We start from the raw sequence: 12,346 nt of genomic DNA, 5'->3' as shown, positions 1-12,346 counted from the left end.
TCTCCCCCCCCCCCCCCCCCCCCTTTTTTTTTTTTTTTTTTTTTTTTACCAACAATGTGATTCCCAAGGAGCTATTAGCTGAAAACTTGGCACATGTCAGCATAGCGTACTGGGGAAACTGGACAAGTGGAGGACAAAAGTGGCAGGCCTAAAAATCTGCAGCTGATGAACAGTATCTGAAAGTCATGATCTTAAGAAATAGAAACAGCAAAGACCTGACACAGGACCTGAGACATGGCCCTTCAATTGATCTATTGTTCACTGAAGCCTCATCAGAATTGTTCTCAGTCGAAGGGTGACTGTCAAGAAGCCATTCTTAAGGACTGGAAACAGAGAGAAAAGGCTGAGTTTTTGCAAAAGAACAAGAACCTCACTGAAAATCAGTGGCAACAGGTCTTGTAAAGTGATTAATCCAAACTTCAGGATGGAGTTATGAACACAGAAAAGTACCATCAGATTTTGATCCACCCTCACATACTATCTGCTAAGCATGTGATTGGTAGTCACTTCATTTTTCAGCAAGACAATGCAGTAAAAGCATACATGGATAGACAAACACACAATGGAACACCATCAGTCATGGATCAGCCTCCCCAGAGCCGGGACTTCAACATTATTGAAGCATATGGGATCATCTTGAGAAAACAGAACAAAAGACAGCCAACATCCAAAGAAGAGCTTTGAATGTCCTTCAAGAAGCCTGGAGAACTATTCCTGAAAACTACTTAAAGAATTAAGAAGAAAGACTTCAGGCTGTGTTGAAGAATAAAGGTGGTCATACCAATTTCCCATTTTCCAAGCAACATATAAAGAAATAAATAGTGGCTGAAGACTTTTGCACAATACCTCATGATATATAGCATCTATGTCTCTCCTGCATTCCTTGCACCGTTCTGGTAATGGCTGGTCTCTAGCTCCACGATTAACCAGCAGAGGACATGTGCAGCTGCCACTGTGCCATCAGTTAATTGCACTGCAGCCCAATAACAGCTACTAGGTTAAACATGTCTCTAGAGGAATGTTTATTTTCAAGGCTTGTAGTGTGTTCCCCATTAATATGACCTGCATCTGCATAATCTACTGAAGTCTCTAGTGCTGACTTTTCACTCATACTAATGGTGTTAATTAGCCACGCGAGTTGTTTGGTTTTTGTTGACAAGAGCATCACCGCACTTTCTCATTAAAATCTCCACCCTTACGGCATGTTCACAAGCAACTACACAGTTCCCCGGATTGGTCTGGAAATGATCGTTTTACTCTGTCATCGCTCTCGCCCACGTTTAGACCAAAAACACGCCGCAGCTGTCCCTGCGTACCTCTGTAACAAGCCCCACGAGGCGGCACCTCAGGCCACCTCAGAGACCGCTCACATCAGTTCAGGCAGAGGTCCAAGTCAACAGGCCCGACCCAATAAAGCTCACAGGGCTCCCCGCTGCCTGGGAGCAGCCTCTCAGCTCGCCTCATAATTATTCTTTGGGCCCTGTTAAGAAGCCAGAGACTCTCTCCTTGCCCCATTACTCACACAGAGAGCCAAAGATGCTGCATAGAGGCTCCCCAGGCTGCACTATCACAAAGCCACAGCGGTGTAGGTAGGTAGAGGCGTACGTGCAAACAAACGCTCGGGCTCAAGTTGTATTTTAATGTTAAACATTCCGTCACTATCACCCACACAAAGTGATTAAGATGCTTTTCTCACAGCGAAACAGCTTGAAGCTTTTAGCTGGATGAAGGATAAAAATCCTCGATGCGCTCTCAGATTCAATCACTCCTGTGTTTGTTTAACGAGATCTAAGTTTAAAAAAAAGAAGGAAAAAAAAGGCTGATATGGCTTTTGGGTTTAGACATGCCACTTTGCTGCCTGGGATTTCATTCATTACCACAGACCGGGAGAGCAGCTTTATTACCTGCACGTTTGCAATGGTTGGTTCAGAAAGAGAAGAAGTGACAAAGCAGCAAATTACAGCTTTTAAATCGGTAAGTTGTGTGCTTGTGGGGAATCTTGGAGGGTGGGGTGTTTTCTCAGGTCCCTGCGGCCGAGCATAAGGTGAAAATAAACTTGAGCCTAGATGATGACATTATCGGTAATCTAGTTCTCACTCATCAAGCATGCGAGCCAGCCACTCACATGAACACTGAAAAAGTAGCAATCATTAAAGAGAAAATGAGCCAGAAACCTGTCAAATGTTATACGGTAACCCGTCATCCCACGAGCCACATCTGACAGCGTGACGTGGAAATTCAGGAGGGGAAGAAAAAAAAAAATCCACAGTGTGTGACGCTACCTGATGGCAACATTAGACAATCTGCTGCGTGTCTTGCAAACACTTATAATATATGCCAACGTGACAGTGACATTTGCTTTAATTGGGTTATTTGCACAGTGATTAAAATGGATCATGAAGGACAGATTTCTATATGATGAATTATATTTCACAATGTCTACTACAGATTTATGGGATTAGGCGTGACCGTGATGCCAATCAGCCCATATGCTGGATTTTAATAAACTGGAGCCCTGCACTGAATGTATAAATCTAAATAATTAGCCAACAGAAGTAGTTGTCAGAGCTGGTACATGTCTTATTAAGCAGAGAGAGAAAACAGGTACATACATCAGTATCAAAGCTAACATGGGGCTGATCTGGCACGGATAACACTTTAAACTCCAAACGCATGGACGCTCACGCACACCTGCTCTGATGCAAACGAGCTGTTTGCTTTTTTTTGTAATTTATGATCACATCGCTCTTGTTGATTTAGCAAACTGCCTTAATTCAAGGCGCTGTTGCTTACCCACATTTATTCCACAAATAAAAGAAAAAGGAGGGAACAATACCTGAAATCAACAGGAATCTGTGATCGTCTCTGGACCTTTTATGAGAGCCTACATTTCAAAGCCTAATCGCCCCTCTTTTTATTCATTTGAAGGAGTGTAGCTGCTGCACACAGTTTAGCAGAAATGTAGTGCTTCAAACCTTGGTTAGTACAATAAATGACAAGGTAAAAGGTTTATTTTTATGTTTTTGAAATCCTGCTAAAGATGCACCTCAGTAGGCAGAACATGTTGGGTAAACAACAGTGAATTTGCTCTGTAGTTTATATTTAAAATGATATCATTGTTATTACATGGGGGCTGTTGGGGGCCTCTGTAGGAGCACAGAGGAGCAGCAGCACAGCCTGTGAAGCTCACGGTGAAGCAACTGTTTATGTAATTTTGGCTGCCACAGCACTGCAGAGCCTCAAACAGGAGGAGATCAGGGGAAGAGACTGCACTGGAGGGGTGTGGACTGAGGGAAAGCATGAAGGCAAAGAAGAGCCACCATGTAGTCTTTCAAGCAATAGCACCATCTAGTGGTCAGCACAGATAAAATAAAAACAGGGGTATTCATTAAATTTTGGTTTAGCGGTGACTCTTGCTCTTAATTACATCCCGCTCCCTTTGTAGGAGCTTGTGTAAGAACTTGATTTGAGGCTATATCTTATAATACTGTGAATAAAGCTCTGTGGCTTAAAAACACTGCAGTGAAAAGTGAGAATAGTAAGAACGAGAGTGCAAATGGACTTAATTATCCTTTAAAGCAGATTATAAAACCTGGATTACAATTAGGATGCCGGTTCCCTGTCTTAGACATCTTTATGAGTTTTAAACCAAGGTTTGCAATGAATAAACAGAATCACCAAGTTTCTCAGTTGTGGTTTAAATGTTTTAGCAGTCCACAAATCAAAGATGCACAAGTGATATGAAACTTGACTCTGTCATACAATTATTATATCTATATATAGTTTATATCATGAGAAAGGTCATTTAAGTATGCCACAGTTTTTGGTGTCAGACAGATTTTCCCACACAACCATTTTTTGGGGTTTACAGAGAACGGTCCGAAAAGGAGAAAATATCCAGTGAGCTGCAGTTCTCGGAAACGCCTTGTTAATCACAAGAAGCGTCACAACTGGTTCCTGAAGACGACAGCGAACTGTCTGTACTCAAACGGGCTCCACAGTGTCCAGATGTCAATCCAATAGACCACCTTTGGGATGTGGTGGAACTGGAGATTGACATCGTGGATGTGCAACAACTGTGTGATGATGTCATTTCAATATGGACAAAAATCACTGAGGAATGTTTCTAGTACTTTGTTGGATTTATGCCACAAAGAATTCAGGAAGTTCTGGTGCTCTGCTTTGAATGTAATTTTAATTAGTCCAAATGTTTCCCAGCTGCCATGTACGCTTTACTTATGTTTCAAAGTGGCTCAAAAATCTTCAGCTGTCACAACTGGATAGAAAATGTTTTGACAGTTTTGAGATGTGTCTGTTTCAGATGACCGAGGACTGCCACACTAGAAAAACAGTGGTGAAGAGTGGTGCCGTTTCCTTATCAAAAATCCTGATGATTAAACATACTTGGAGGGCATATCTGGAGAGAATATATGCAGGTCACAGGTTAAGTAAGAGAAATGATTTCTTTAATTGTTCTATGATTGGAAAAATTACAGAAAGAAGTGCAAAGAACATAAAACATTCACAACAGGAAGCGAAACCCCAGAAAACAAGCAGGTCACTTGTAGATGGGTTTGAGGCTGGATTTTATTTAGTCCACTTTTAAAATGTACATTTCTCTTGAGATTCATTAAAAAAGATAAAGCATCATCAGCTTTGCAGTCCATTTCACAAAGAGACTGCAATAAAGGAAAGAGTGAAGTAGAAGGAAGATGACTTAGTAGGCACATCTTTCAAACGATACATGTTAAATCTAATTGATGGCAAAATATGTACAGCTATGAGTTGTTTCTTTGTTTTTTTAAAATCACGTGGCAGCACATGCTTGGGATTTCTGCGCGAGAGCCGACAGTCAAGTCAAGTAAAGCAGGGATGTATGCCGGCGAAGACTTTCTGTCTCTAAAATATGCATCAAGTTGACTGCACGAGGCAGTCAATTTCCCAAAACTGTATGCCAGTTCAATTTAAAATAAATTAAACCTAAGTGGAGAGAGAAATGAGGAAGAGAAAGGAGAAATGAACCTGTGAAACTAATTGACCGCTTGTCAAACTAAGCATTTTAGCAGACTTTAGCAAATGTTCCTCCATATCAATCAATACTGAGCTAAAAAAAAGGAAAAAGATGGACAAGACATCCACCTGATACAATAACTCGAGAAATAAATTAGAAATGGAAAGTTGCATTAATATGCATTCATAAAGAGTACCTGATTTTTCTCTCTCTCTTTCTCTCTCTCTCACTTTGATACCTTTGCATAACTTAGAGAAAACCTGTCACGTTCTTTTAAAAACTCACAGTAATTCATTCATTTATCACAAGTGCTGATACCATCGAGTCAGGTACGGGATTCTACCCTGCAGAATCCATATACCTTAGAGTCAAACATGCTGGATATTCCATACAAACAAAGGACACTTTTCCTGTTTATATACATAACACTATTGTACAGTCTTTGCACTTCCATTACAACAGATCGAAGCATCTCCACTTACTGAATAAATGGAAATCGAATCATGTTCAGTGGATTAAAAACCTCAAGTGAATCCGAAGCTTGAATTTTAGTACAGGTGCCTAAGCAAGTGGAAGAAAAATCTAAAGTAATGCTTCTCTGAAATTTTGTCGTACTGGCTTTCCGGTTTGAAGTTCGCCTTAGACACAGTTCGGGGTCAGTTTCCTGAGCTGCTAACAGTGTCCATGGTAACTTCACCCTGCTCAAACAGCAGGAAAACAAAAAAACAAAAACAAAAACACAACACCGTTAACGTGCTATGCTAACTTTTAGTGTTGCGCTGACAGAGCTGTGATCATGTTATAAAGTGTTTTCACTTGCACTCCAAAACGACATCAAACAGCATTACAATTTTTAGGAAATGTTAACTCTGGATCAGCCCACAGGCCGCTGAAAGGTGAACGACGACATAACTAATCCGTAAAGAAGGCAGTGAATGTTCAGAGTTGGTGAGTCTGCTCAGGTCAAATCCTGCAAACAAGTCCAGTCTTTCCACATGCTCTCAAACTGCATACAGCTTATTCCTGGACCACGCCCCTTTCTACAGCTGTACACACAGCGCTCCTTTAAGCCCGACAGCAGTGTAAACTAAACAACGTTGAGTGGCTATGACGCTCCACTGGCTCTTACACACTAGGGATCTTGTTAGGTTGGAACGGGACAGCTGGATCGTCCCAAAAGGAAAACCAGAACCAGCATTAGTGTGGAAGCTGTGGCGTTTTGGTAGTTTAGAGTGGGTTGAGTGATGGGGTTGTATTGTTGGGACAACAGGGTCACTTGGGTCCTTTAGAGGGGGTATCTGTCTCTGTCAATTGGCGGCCATCGCTCCAGGCCTCCCGGGTGCTCTTAAGGGCCTGTGTTCGTTGCTGGTCCACAACTACATAGTCGACACGCTCGTCTGATGCTGTGATGCCAGTTCCGTTGCTTTTCATCTGAGGAGAGATGAGGTCAGTCTTAAAAGTTTGGCCATACATTTCCTCTGATTTAAAACGTGTGGTTTGGAGTGTGGGTGCTGGTAAGTTCCTACCTTCCTAGGTGGGGTAGACTTGCCGGAATCGAGATCCAAGTCCAGGTATTCTACCTGTTTGTCTCCCTTCGGTTTTACCACAGGGCTACTCCCACCATCAGCATTCATGGGCGGAGCAAGCTTCGTGATCTGCGTAAGTCAGAAAAGGACATTTTTTATTTATTTTTTTAAATTGATAGAGTCACAGAGAAGCACAGCTCATATTCAAATGCACCAATGTGTTGTCACAATGTCTAAAATATTCATGCAAATAGGTTCAGGTCTGAGAGCCCTAATCCATCTTTAGAGGGTGTTTTTGCACATAGGGTTACAAAAACCCGTCATCAAAAGCGCAACTGTTGGGCACCAGTTTACCTCACTGGGTGAGGCCTTGCTCCTTCAATTTACTATTTACTCTTTGCTGCGAGGCTGTCAAAATCGAGGCAAAAAAAGCCCCCCAAAGTATATGTATTATTTTAAAAAGACTGCACTTGTAGAGGAATGAACATATTCAATCAGTGACCATCTTTTCACGTAATTTGTCCCGTTACTGACGATGGTTTCAAATTTTTAAAACAAAGAAAATTTCTACTTTAGGCATTGTGACAACAACTTGGGCCTGTAATTAGCGTTAATTGTGAAATACAGGTACGATGGAGAGATTAATTTGAATTAGGATGGTGACACAAAACTAAGAAATTCTAATTGTAAGGAAAGTGATGGTACATAACGTCTGAAAATTCACTGCAACCTTTATATTCAAGCCACGGCTTGTAGGTGGTTTTTGCACAGCAAAGTCTTCGTACTTTCTCATCTCACAATAGCACCCAAAAATGACAGGGCGGGCTATGCACGTCTAACCTGGCAACCCTGCTCACCTCCTCTATGGTGTCAAGTTCCTCCACCTCCCTCTTTACAGGGGTGATGGGGACTGTGCAGTAGAAGGACTCCTCTCTACACAGAGTAAGAAGAAAGGAGTTGCAAAGGATGAAAGAAAAAAGGAGGAGAAAACAGCAGGTGGTTAAGAACAAAATGCAGGAATAAGGATGACGATGGTAGAGAAATGAGAAACTAGGGAGAAAGCAAGAAATTAACAAGACTGATAAAAGTTCAGGAGGTCAGCAGACGATAGTAAAGCAAACGTTGGAAGAAAGTAAAAAAAATTAACAGCAAAAAAAAGAAAAGGGAAAAAAAAAAGGAAAACTGTGAATCGATTACCCAAAGTGTAAGAGAAAGTATCCCCGTAGGTAGAAAAGTCAGCTCATATAATAGTATTATCCTTCAGAAAGAGCAGTCAATTTAAAATGAGACACATTAACTTTATTTCTTAATAGCCAATATTCAGATTTAAGACAACACCTGAAAAGTAAATGAAGAGAAAGAAGGAGCATAAAGAAAGCAGAGCAGCGGGGCGAAAGCAGAACTGCAAAGAAACAGGTTGAAGTGGCGAGGAGTCCATCTGCAGCAGCCAGTAATTTGTCCGCACTAATGTGTGGCTTAGGGAGAAGAGCACTGGAAATGGGATTTCTTAATAGTTTCAGTAAGCAATTACAGCTCAAAATTGCAAGTTGCATGGTGTATGATCCTCCAAACTGTCTGCCTCAAACTAAAGCTTCTGCTGTGTTTATTTGTGTGTTTGCAGATTTAATTTAAACGAGATGAAACTGATTGCAGACACCACAAAAATAAAAAAAAAATATAAAAAAAAAAAAATCACACATTTATCAGATTTTTCCATTAGCTTTGATTATCTGTGAATAGAAAAAGAAAAGAGAAAAGTAATCTCTGTATCAGAGTATAGTTGTGTGTTACATACTGCTTCATCTGTGGACATATTAGGGTTCATGGCTACGTAATTCGGTTCAGTAGAGTCCTCGGAGTCAGTGCTGGAGGCCGTGCTATGCACTGACGGGGGTCTCGTTGGCATTGGAAACCTAGAAGGACTAAGCAGCATTCACAATGTTTACACACTGACTTCCCAGAAATTACAGTCTCTGGTGAGCACAAAATATAATACAGACATAACAGCCCAAACCCACTGCAGCCAGAAGAGTCCCTACAGCACAAAAGCACACAAATAAACCTTGTCTCAGATAAGCCAACAAACTTCCTTCAGTATAATACAGAATCCTGTTTTATGAGCAGTGCTACTTTGGTCACAGAGTGACTACAGTAAAGCATGAAGTATTAGTGCCTACATCTTTAGTTAATTGGATATACTACAAAAGGGCACGTTCACACCAAAAGAAAAATAAACTTTCACTGCATGTTGTGGCAGTGAGAATAAAAAACAGGACAATGAAGACATAACATTAGCTGCTATACACATGCAGTATTTGTAAGGTTCTTAACAGGGAGCGAGGCACGTTGTGTCTTCTGGGACAATGATCTTGCTGCAAAGAGCTGTGTGAACATGCCCTTATTTGTTAGCCAAACACTGAACTATAGAGAAGCTGAGGAACGTCTTAGGTACTTACTCTCGAGCGAACGACCGTGTCACAGGTGAGCGAACAGGCGTGCTTGGCTCATCCCATTCTGGCACTGGTTTGATCTCTAGTGGAGCAGGTTTTACTGCAGGAAGGAACACACAGCAGTCAGTCACTGCTTGAGAAGCATCCTTAAACTGTACATAAAGACTGACAGAGGTCAAGAGCAGCACAAATGTTTATATTTTGGAGATCTGTGTGTGTATTAAACCGGACTTTTAAATGACAAAACCATATTCAAATCTAATCAAACCAAGATTACAACTAGTGCCCAATGTGCAACTCTGTTTAGATGTCAGCCAGGGATGGATGATTTCCCAAAGCTTCTGTTAAAGGGACTGGACTAAATGCTTTAAGCAGGCAGTGGCAGTATATGCAGTGGGTGAGAAACTTAAGAAAAAACTTATATAAAGTGTCTTACTAAGATAGTGGGCAACCTTGCACTATGGCACTGGTTCTCAGAGTTTCTGGAAGTCATTTTTTCTCATTTGGTGTCTTGATGGTGTTTACGGGGAGTGTTGTCTAAGAAGCCAGCCTGAGCCTCCCATAGACATTAAAATGGACTCAGAATTACTTGGTGATTGTATCAGTCCCCTCATGCCCTAAGGGTAAGGTACTGTCCTCCTATAAGATAACACTTCAGGACAGAAGTGTTATCTTATAGGAGGCAAGAAGAGTCGAAGTTACACGTGCACTAAACCTGTGCATAACGCCCTGCACAGTACAAAAGAGTTGCACGATCACTTCACTGCAGATGGTCAAGAGCTTTGGGATTTTCCCCAAACATCATCTGTATGTACGAAAGCAAGCGATATCTCTTTTATTAGATAATATCGTTGTTCAATTTCCTCCTGAAAAGAAGTCTACTCTTTTCCAAAGCCCTGTGTGAATGCTTCACTGACAATAAGTGTGTTCTGGCTGTTACATCCCAATGTGTTATGAAAGTAAAATGTGTTGAACTGCAAACAAAAACACAGACACAAATGTTTGAGAAGAGAAACGTTAGTGAGTCATTTGGCTCCACGGAAGAACAAAATCACAGTGAAAGTGAGGAAATATTTAGGTTAAGATGGTAGAAATGGTTTATTTTGAAAGGCGTGTTATGACTCTTAATGAGCTTCGAAGATGTAACAAGTGCAATCCACCATGCGTGAGGCACACACTCATCCATCCCCTGCTGGGATTTAAAATGATTAGACTGGATTAATGCAACACCTCTGACACTTCATACACTTCATATTTTTAGAACACACACACACACACACCCCTGAAGAACAAAAATTTAAAAATCCCCACAGTACATTTACTTACAGCATGCAGAGAATCAAGATGAAGTAGAGATTGAAAAGGTCACAGAATGAAAAGTATTCAGATGCACAGCAGTTCAGTGTGGTGTACCTACCCTTGCGTCGTCGACTTGGGAATTCACCTACGGTTTGAGAGTCTGTTCGCTCTAAACCCGCTCTTATTATTTTAGGACTGTGACCTGATTGGTGAAAGAAGACTTTGCTGATTACAACATCTTTTTGGTGATCACAACAGTTCAGCCCTACTGTAACAACTGCTCTGCCATGCAAAGCGAAAGAGACGAGACTTTGATGAAGAAGAGCAAAACTGCAACCTCACGTACACCAATTTACCTTTTTTTTTTTTTGCACAGCACACTTCAAGAGGATGATTGTCATGACAACAGCAGACCCATACTGCCCAACATGCACCTCACTCCATGCACCACGGCTTCCCACACAAAGACTGACATCACAGCTGTGCATGCACGACGAGCTGTGTATAAGCGCTGAGAGAACACTGAGAAATCATGTCATGTTGACGAGAGCTCGGACCAATCTGCAGAACAGAGCAACTTGAGGACGACACGCACTGCTCCTTTTGCACACTGATCACAACATTTTTCTGCGGTGCTGTCAGAAATGCGCTGCGATTGCAGACGAAGATAATTAATTTTAATGGATCCACATATAGCGGAAATAAGATGCCGTTTGCTTTGAATACACTTGTCAAAGTGTTTGCAACATACGGCTCAGACATCCAAAGCGGAAAGGAAAGTGCACGAAGATGAAAAGAGGTTGCAGAGATTCAGATTAGTCTAGAAAATGGAAGAAGTGGATGGCTCATTTTAAATATAGAAATGAAAAACATCACAGGGCTGTTTAAAGGTGATGCGACATCCTACCCATGCATAACAATGAATACACCAATGATCTCTACTTTAAAAAGCTAAGGTCCAAAAGACAATCGGCACATAATGATGCTCCTAAAAAGCAACATCACTAACATTAATATAATACCATTTAAGGATATCAGTAAAAGATAAGAGTTTATATTCTTATTCATGTCTATGTGGCATTTTCTAACACAAAAAGCAGCTGCGCGCAGATCCAAATATCTAAAACCTGTGATCCAAGTAGAGTAAATTTATGCCAGGAGCAGTGGGATTGAACACTGGATAAATATATTTTAATGAGAATTTTTAATATTAGAGATGAGATAAAACAATATTTAAAAAAAAAAAAAACATAGAAAACATAAAAAAGCAAAAAGATTTGGGCTTAAACAAGAATACAAAACTCAAACTTGACTACAAACATTTACAATTATCATTTTTATTCGTGTGCTGCCAAAGATATTCACAAGTGTAAAACCAAGTTTTATTAGCAGTGAGGATTAGGACTTTTTTTGTGTGTGTGTGAGAGAAATAATAATCACTTCAAAGCGGTTGCTTGAAAAGCAGCCACTTGATTTGATTTTTTTTATTTAGACATAGCAGTTCAGCAATGACCAAAGCCAAACTTGGAGCTGACTGACTCCAGGGCCACGTGAAAGGGAGAATTCCCAATCGGGAAACGTAAAACCCCAGAAAACTGCTCTGTTTTCGACAGCAACAGTAACAGTCCTGGCTTTTGGTGTGCCTCTGTGATCATTTCCCATCATTCTGCAACTCTTTCAGTCTATGAGGGCCCCAATCAAAAGGCTCCATTCAGATGCTGGGAACAAACAGGATGGAGGTGGCCAATTAAGGCCTCGATCACTCGGTGGCACAGACAGTAGACCCCTCCGAAATGGCTAGCAGAGCCTCACGGGAGCTCGAGGCAAACACGCTTTTGACAAGGAGCTAACTGTGCTGGATGTAATCAGATGTAGGGAAGTAAACTAATTCATCAAGAGGTGAAATAAGCTGGTCAAGGACTGGCGCAAAGGAAGACGGTGGTATTTAATACACCAGAGAGACCAAGGAAGACAAAATGAGAGAAACATTTTTCCACATTAATTATGACAACAACTAAAGCAGGATGAAAAATGACACCGCTCTGAGAATGAAATTTGGT

The 12,346-nt window shown here is 41.1% G+C and overlaps 2 long non-coding RNA genes across 8 annotated transcripts in view; one reads left to right on the top strand and one right to left on the bottom strand.

Annotated features, from left to right (window-relative positions):
* The first annotated feature begins 1,136 nt into the window (after positions 1–1,136).
* Positions 1,137–5,010, top strand: LOC109202481 (uncharacterized). 2 transcript variants are annotated; one of them, XR_003220346.1, is made up of 3 exons: positions 1,137–1,589; positions 1,842–1,974; positions 3,872–5,010. It is a non-coding gene; the product is annotated as an uncharacterized LOC109202481 (long non-coding RNA). The 2 variants fall into 2 exon arrangements; XR_002062431.2 differs by lacking the exon at positions 1,842–1,974.
* Positions 4,450–12,346, bottom strand: part of LOC106098557 (GRB2-associated-binding protein 1) — a 51,845-nt gene continuing 43,948 nt past the window's right edge. For 2 of the 6 annotated variants that reach the window (XR_002062423.1, XR_002062429.2), the window contains 5 exons: positions 10,405–10,488; positions 8,994–9,087; positions 8,333–8,459; positions 6,538–6,666; positions 4,450–6,442 (listed from right to left, as the gene is read on the bottom strand). This is a non-coding gene — a long non-coding RNA (GRB2-associated-binding protein 1). Of the gene's footprint in view, positions 6,443–6,537; positions 6,667–7,394; positions 7,471–8,332; positions 8,460–8,993; positions 9,088–10,404; positions 10,489–12,346 lie in introns of all 6 variants that reach the window. The other 4 variants (XR_002062424.1, XR_002062425.1, XR_003220344.1 and 1 more) reach the window with 4 other exon arrangements.

Source organism: Oreochromis niloticus, linkage group LG6 (assembly GCF_001858045.2).
Source record: "Oreochromis niloticus isolate F11D_XX linkage group LG6, O_niloticus_UMD_NMBU, whole genome shotgun sequence".
NCBI lineage: Eukaryota > Metazoa > Chordata > Actinopteri > Cichliformes > Cichlidae > Oreochromis > Oreochromis niloticus.
Note: the sequence above shows the minus strand (reverse complement) of the source record. Positions and strands in the feature narration are given on the sequence as shown.